An 8484-nucleotide genomic window follows, 5' to 3' on the forward strand; every position below is an offset into this window, starting at 1 on the left:
TGTTTAAAAGAGGGGTAATGCAAGAATTCTTGAAACTGTCCAAAAAAAGATGGTTTGGCAATAACAACTTGTCGAATGCACAAATGAATGCTATTGAGAATCTTAAAAATTATTGTACAATAGTTATTAAGAAAGCCGATAAAGGTGGGAACGTTGTTGTGCTATCACATGACATGTACATAAAGGAGGGTATGAAACAATTGTCTCACCCTGATAAATATGAAGTTAGCAGTAAAAAAGAATATGAAAAATCTACACACACCTATCAAGTCCAGTTAACTGATTGGAAAGAAAGAGGTATCCTAGAGAAGGATGAGTATGATTTCCTTTTATGTAAATATCCGAAACTACCAGCATTATATTTACTCCCCAAAAACCACAAGGACAGGCAGAATCCCCCTGGCAGACCGATTGTTTCTTCCAGGAAGAGTTGCCTTGAAAATACATCTAAATATGTGGATTTTTTTCTCCAGTCACTAGTACAAAAATTACTGTCCTATGTTAAGGACACAGGCGATTTCCTTAGACGCCCCGAAACCATTAATTGGGAAGCTAGGTACAATCTTTTAAGCCTAGATGTCATGAGTCTCTACACATGTATTTGTCATGATTTAGGAATACAAGCTTGCCAACATTTTCTCAAAGAAAGATCATTTTCTTACACACTGCACACTGAAATGTTAATTTCAATGGTGCTCAGCTGCCTAACACAAAACTTTTTCATTTTTGATGGAAAAATCTTCAGATAAACCCTCAGAACATCTATGGGGACCTGCTATGCTTCTTGCTTTGCAGGTCTCTATTTAGGGTTTTGGGAAGAGACTGTGGTTATGAAAATGGAAACCCGAAAGAGTAAAGTGGTCGCATGGGTGCGCTACACAGACGATATTTTTATCATATGGGATGGCAGTGGAGATGAGGCTAATAATTTTGTTGGTGCGTTGAATGACAATGAATTTAATTTAAAATTCACTAGCCAATTCTCCAGCTCATCCCTTAGATCTGCAACTCACAGTGGTTAATAATGAACTTGAAAGAAATCTTTTTCGAAACGAAACGGCAGGCAAAAGCCGGCTGCATGCTAGGAGTTGCCACCCAAGAAGTCTTATCCATAATATTCCCCTCGGTGAATTTTTACGTGCAAAGCAAAACGGCAGCACGGAGGAGGGGTACACCCTGGAAGAAGCATCAATGACAAAAAGCTTTCCCCAAAGAGGATACACTAAAGCCACCATCAGAAAAGCAAAAATTAAAGTCAAAAGTAGGAAGAGAGCAGACCTACTGGCTATCAAAAATACACAACCTGTTGACTCAGACCAAAAGATTAGGTTCATAACCACTTTTAATAGACAAGCGAAACAAGTGAGGCAGAGTTTGGGCAAGTTTTGGCAAGTGCTATCTACTGACAAAGATCTGGCACCACAAATAGAATCATACCCCCAAATAACATACAAAAAGGCTAGATCCCTTAAGGACACAGTCTGCAGGACTTTGGAACCATTGAACATTAGAAAATCCGATATTAAAGGTTTTTTCACATGCCATAATTGCAAGGCATGCAAGTATAGTAAGAATTGAAAGGAATGCAAATTATCATCATCTTGCAAACCATTCATTATTCAAAAACATTTGTCATGTAATTCTGATCATGTAGTGTATGCCCTCCAATGTCCTTATAAAAACATACATAGGAAGCACACTACATAAAACTGAAAAACGTGTTCTGGAACACCTTAGAGCTATAAGAAATGGTGACAAACACTATCCAGTGGCCAGACACTTCCAGACATTTCATAATCAAGATGAGAGATTATTATCTTTCATTGTTTTAGATGCAGTGACTGTAAATATAAGGGGTGGCAACCGAGCACAAGACCTAAGATGCCTAGAATCAAGGCTAATTATTCAATACCAAACAATGGCCCCAGGGGGGCAGAATCGTGACGAAGAATTATCAGTACATTTGGGCTAACTATTTCTCAAGTCAACTTCAATTTCGATTTCAATGTTTTACTCCTTGAGGCATTTCTGAATCTCCATAATGTATTTTATTGTGTTTTAAATCACACCCTGACAATGTCAGTTTGTTAAAAAAATTATGATAGATAACTGTGTCCTTACAGCTATGATGTTGAAGAAGTCAACGGTATCAATGTATACATTTTTCTAGTACCAATTTGAATTGGTTGTGATTGAATCCGTTGCTTCGCAGCAAAGTATATATGTATATTTGTTTTGTCTTTGTTATGTATTTTAGTGAAATGATATGAACACATTTTGTTTTGCCTGGATCACAGGTTGGATTGAATAGAATGCAGTTAAGAAAAGTATGAAGCTTTGCTTATTGTCCTGAAGACCAGCCCAGCTTGCCACCAAATAATTGTGTATAATTTTTGTAAAATAGAAGAAAGTATCCAAGTAGGAACTTTGTAAAGACCATATGAGATGACAGAGACTCTTTTCTGTTATTTTCTATTTTTCATTATTTTGTAATATCTTTCAGGCTAGATTCTGAATGAGAAATCATAGTAAGGCAGGCCATAGTATGACCTCTGGGGCTAGATTGTTTTGGTAATCACAGCTGAATTTAAGCTACAATTAAATAAAACAATTAATTAAATAGAGTGGTAAGCTCTAGCATGTGAATGAGCGTGCAAACAAGAAAGATATGTAACAATTTTGATTGAAAATGCTCAAAGCCCACAGGTGCTAAATGGTTAAAAGAATTACAGCTGAAATATAGATTTAAACAAAAGGCTGGAGTAACACACAATCATGTGTCAATAAAGTTTTGTTGTAATCAGGAACAGGAAAAACGAAAAAATATTTACATAGAAACTGCTATTTAAATTTAATATCAATAATATATGTATCTGACAAAATACAATCATGTCCTTTTCACTTCATTTCACTTCAGGTATTTATTTTAATTCACTTTAAAAGATGAAGTTTTGAGTGATGTAACTCATTGAAGTCTTTTTACTATGATTGTTAAATCACATGACTGTTTATTTAAGCACACCAGCCAAAGACGCTCTTACTCCTGATCAAGGGGTTGGCCCTGAAACGCGTTGGGTCTTGCCGAAAGCCTGAAACAAATACCACTTTTTGCAACAAATTGGTCTTCGGCGTGCTGCTTGAAGAAGAAATCAGCTTTTGTTCCTGATATAAATATATATATATATATATATATATATATATATATATATATATATATATATATATATATATATATATATATATATATATATATATATATATATATATAAACATTTGCCTGTCGCCAGTAGGTAGGTAGGACCATTTTTAGAAAAAGCATTTTTTGTTTTGCCAATAACTTTGGCACCATTGAAGCTTCCCAAACTTTTCAAAACTTTTCCTCTTTTTGGTTCAGCTGCTGTGTTGAAAGTTTTGGGGTGATCCGTCAAGTGGGGGCAAGAAAAAAGGGGGTTCCATAACGTGTTTTCACCATGCATTTTCCCATGGGGTTTTGATCATGACTACAGCCCAAACCGCTGAATGGAATTACACCAAATTTGGCAGTAAGCTAGATGTTGGTTCAGAAAGTGGTTTTTAGTAATTTGGTGTAAGCAATATTTAGGTTTAAAAATATAGATATCTGGGGACGCAGATCCTTGCGGATCCTACTGAAATTTGATTGGTTGCCAACACTTTAAACTTGGATGCTAATGACAAGGGTAACTCGTCATGGAGTTTCCATTGATTTCAATGGAATTTACATTGACCCCATGAACATGCCATAGCATCCAAGTGGTTAACCAGGAAGAGTTTTCAGACCTGCTAGGTATGATGGGGGTCCAACAGGGACCCCATGGGGGGTTCGAAGCATTTTTTAAATTTAATTTTGCCTCAAATTTATGGGTGGATCTGTAAATCCACCGCAAAATTGAAAAAAAGGCACACAGGATCCCGTGCGTCTTCTATAGGAAGCCCCCGGGTGGGCCAAATCCCAAGAGCAGTGTTTTATAATTATGCAGGGGGTGCCCATGCAGCACTCCCGCATTCCGCGTACTGCCACCTTCCCGGGGCAAACAATAATAAACTTGTGCAGGGGCTCTGCACACATATTTAATAAATTAGAGTGGGGGAGACGTGTATAGCCTTCCTCACAGCCCCGGGGACCGGCACCTCTCTGGGGCAATGAATTATAGAAATGCAGGGCCCTGGGTGGCCCTCGTGCTACCCCGGGGACTGCCTCCTCCCCAGGGCAATTGACATAGAAATGTGGGGGGCGTGTGGTGCCCCCACAGCCCAGGGCCTGCCACCTCCCCGGGGTTCAAATTAGGGCTTAATTTGAGCCGGAGCTTGCCGGTGCTTAGCACCGGCACCTAATCATCAGGGCCGGGTCTACAGTCATGCTGCATTAAGTGCACCTGCTGCTGATGTCAGTAATTGATTTATGAGTCGTGCGTGGCACTGGCACTACTGCTGTGATGCCGTAAGTGCTGTGCTGCTGTCACTTAGTTTAAGTTACAGACGCGTCGTACTGGTTATTGAGTGACTGATGTAAATTGTAAACACTTACTGTCTAAATGGTGACGTGACCTGAATGACTCCGATTCTCAATTTTCGCCTCCTCACTCTGTCTTCAAAACTTCCGGCCGTGGATCAGGCCCAGTAGGCGGGACACTGTAATAGTTGTTGTTGGGCAGGGCTTCGCTGCCCTGGGCTGGTCCTCTTCTGCCGGGGTTGGGGCAATGCGCGGCAGAGGCAGTGAAGCGTGTGCAGATTTTGTAATGAATGCGCGCGCATTTGCTGCCTTAATTTTGCCTCGGCACGCCTGCCCCAGCATATCCGCATGACCGCACCACGGGCACCCACCACCACCACCAACCGTAAGTGTTGCAGCAATTGCCAAACTAACGCTGCTTTTTTCTTTTGTTTTGCGAGTTGGGTGGCAGGACGTGATGCTATGGTCAATGTGGTAGCTCCAGCTCGACGTAAAGAATCGACGATGCCCGCCCTGTGGGCCCAGGCCTCTGATATGTGCAGTACAGCAGGCAGGCGCTGACCTAACTTTGCCACTGACAAGCGTGGCAGAGTAAAGTGTGTGTGCGTGCAGCACAGAATTAAAGGTGATGCCTTATACACAAGTAAGGGCTCATTTACATTTACTCAGGGTGCTTGGGAGCGGCCTGTGTCAGCGCAGGGTTAAATTGCTCCAGTGCGGTAAACCACACATAGATAGGACCTGGCCGGGGTTAATTTAAAGGCCCTGCCCGGCACAGGCGACATCAGAACACCCTGGATCTGACTTCCGTCGGCGGTAACAGAGCACCTAACACTGACGGTGCTATCTTCCGTGGGAGGATCCCCCCCTTTCCTACTTCTCCACTGGGTGAGCGGCCCCCGATGTGGACGAGGCTGCTGCCGGTCTGTCTGGACTCACACTGTACATGGGCTGGTGCCCCCACTCAGGGTGCTGTGCTCGGTGGCTCTATGATCTCATCTGTGTGTGCTCCCACTATTCGCCCGGTGCCTCCACCCAGTGTGCTGACCTAGGTTGCCCGGCCATGTGTTATTCTGTGTACAAGAGATCTTTACTGTGATGTATACAACAAGTGTGTTACAGCGGTGGACAGCTGTGTGTGTGCCCCCGCGGTACCCTGCCGGCCGGATGTTGGTCTGTGCACATGTACCTGTGAGCCTCTCATCCTTGTGTTATGTACCCATCCTGCCCCAGGATACGTTATCACCGTGGTGTACATTCAGCTGAGGTTTTGTCGGCTTCCCAGTACCGTTGCAATGAAGCCATGAGCCCGGGTGCAAGCAAGGAAAATTGTCCATTAACTGCTGCCAGGTTAGTAAAAATGCAGAAATTATCAAGGTTCGTTGGGTCCTTTAGGAGCCTGGGGCCAGGTGCCACTGCGCCTGCTGCACTAATTATAGCTACGCCCCTGTAACCCCCGCCATTTAATACCACCAACTTGGCATATGCTTCCCCCCCACTGTGTGCCACCATGATACCCCCCGCTTGGCATATGCATCTAGCTGTGTGCGCCCTTGATATAGTGGCCCCTTCTTGCTTCAGTGCAGTCCCTGTGCCCCTACACTCCCGGCGTAATGTGCAATATGTATATATGTGTCCCTTTCTGTAATGGAGCTTCATACTCTCAATGCATTCACCCGTAGTACAGGCTGCTTGATTTGTGCACCCACTTAGGTGGTACAGACCTCCCAGCTAAGTAGCACACTTTATGTAGTGTCCTCTCTTCCCTTTTACTTCGCTTTATGTGCCCTCCACACTACTGGGGCTGTTGTGCTGATTTACACCCGTGGGCCTATCATTTGTATATTTCCACGTCGGGCTGTGGGCGGCGCCTCTCACACTTTGTGCCTCGGGTGATGCTATTGTGAATTCAGAGCATAGGTGGGGGTGCCTGTTGATGCCTTCTGCGTTGCCCACACTCGTGAGCATGGAGTGAGCCACCCATGTACACATGTGGAGGAGCTCAGTTTGTGATTACTGCCTGCTCTTCCTGACAGTAGGTGTTAAGTGGTTGCTCCTCGTGGGTGAGTGTATGCGGGCTGCTGCCTGTGTTCCCCCCTCACAGCTTGTTTGCTGTGGAGCCCGGCATTGTTCGACTTGTAACAAATCCCTATGAGGCGATGTAGGACAACTTGTATGATTATAGAGAACATGTAGAAGAGTGGCCCTCAATAGAAGAGAGGTAGAAAGAAAGGTAGAGCAAGATTGATGAAGGGCAGAAAGAGGAGATGTTGAGAGAAAAGGGGAGAAACAAAAAGACAGAGGTGAGGTAGTGAAAGAGAGCTGAAGGCGAAACAAATCTAGAGTGGTTAAGGTAAAGCGGTAGAGAGTAAGAGGTGATATACAAAAGTTCTTAAGCAGAGAGGGAGAAGTAGAGGGATGCCCCTGGGTGTCGTGACAGTGAGGAAGGGAGAGTGGGTTGATACTGGAAAAGGGGCACAGAAAGATGCGAGAGGGACAGAAAAAAAGAGGTAGAGAAGGAGAGGTGTTGTAAGAAAGAAGCAAGTGGAGAAAGTGGGTGGAGCTGGGGGAAAGTAGTTGTGGCCTCCAACAAATTTGAGCACCTGCTCTTCATATTTTACAAATTAAGCACTGGTTCAAATAATATAATGGAGGGGGTCTGTTGTGGACCCCCGTCCCTGGGGACCACCACCTCCCCGGGGCTAAAGTAAAGATTGCAGGGGACCGCATGGCCCCCCTCCTGGAGCCATAGATGGCTCGTGCGACCACAACCTTCCCAGGGACAGCCCCTGCCATGTTCCGGTGGGGCCCACCTCAGTACACAGCATTTGCTATGGCATGGCGGGAGGTTTACTGCTCCCTTTCTTCACCACTCTGCAAACGCACCTCCAGGCACACTACTGGTTGGGGATGAAGTCCTCTTGGAGGCTGAAGGTCTTTAAGGTCCAAGAGTCCGCTTGTTACCTCTAGGAAGTGTGACACAGTGTGATTCGTGAGCAGTGGTTGGAGGCAGTGGCCCCCTTTCTGCTCCACTCTACAAAAGCTAATACTTGTTAAAAATACTCTAAAAAATTCACTGAAACAAACAAAGGTTACAGCGACGTTGTAGTTAGGAAATAGGATTAAAAAACCTTAGAAATTCACTGAAAAAAACAATGATTACAGGGACGTTATAGTTAGACTGACATTTGACTCGCACAAAACCAGCGAAATTCAGAAGTTATAGTTAGCTGAGCTAAGTATAACTTATGCCCCCGCAATGCACTGCTTATGACCGCACATATTACAGCACTCATGACTTGGTCAGTTACATCACTCATAACATCACTGATGACATCTCAAATGACATCACTGATGATATCATCCACACTCATACACCTACTCACTGATTCATTGAGCCACTCACACATCAACTCACCCATACAGCCACCATTATACCCAATAACTGACATATACAGCCACTCATTCACCTATTTACTGATCAATACAGCCACTGACACTTCCAGTCAAACAAATATACACACACTTACACACCCACTCATGCAACCATACACCCATTCTCATACTCAATCAGTCACCTATACAAATACTTACATACCTCTCACTCACCCATACAGTCATTCAGACATCCCCTCACTCACCCATACAGTTAATCACACATCTGCTCACTTACTCATAGATATATTAGCACATCTATTCACTCATCTATACAGTCGCTGAGACAAGTACATACTCTCCCCTACAACCTGTCTCATACTCACTTACTCACTGAAACAGCCTCTCACAAACCCATTGACTTACCCATACAACTACTCATACACCCACTCACTCACTCATACACCCACTTAAACCCATTTCAAGCACCCCATACAGACACATATGCACCCTGTCACTCGCCCACACAGACATTTATGTACCTGCTCAGTAACCCCTTCATCCACTCATGCACTGTCTTGTTACCATTTACAGCCATTGACACGCCTGCACCCTCACCCATACAGCCACTCATTCAT

Source organism: Lissotriton helveticus, chromosome 2_1 (genome assembly GCF_964261635.1).
Source record: "Lissotriton helveticus chromosome 2_1, aLisHel1.1, whole genome shotgun sequence".
NCBI lineage: Eukaryota > Metazoa > Chordata > Amphibia > Caudata > Salamandridae > Lissotriton > Lissotriton helveticus.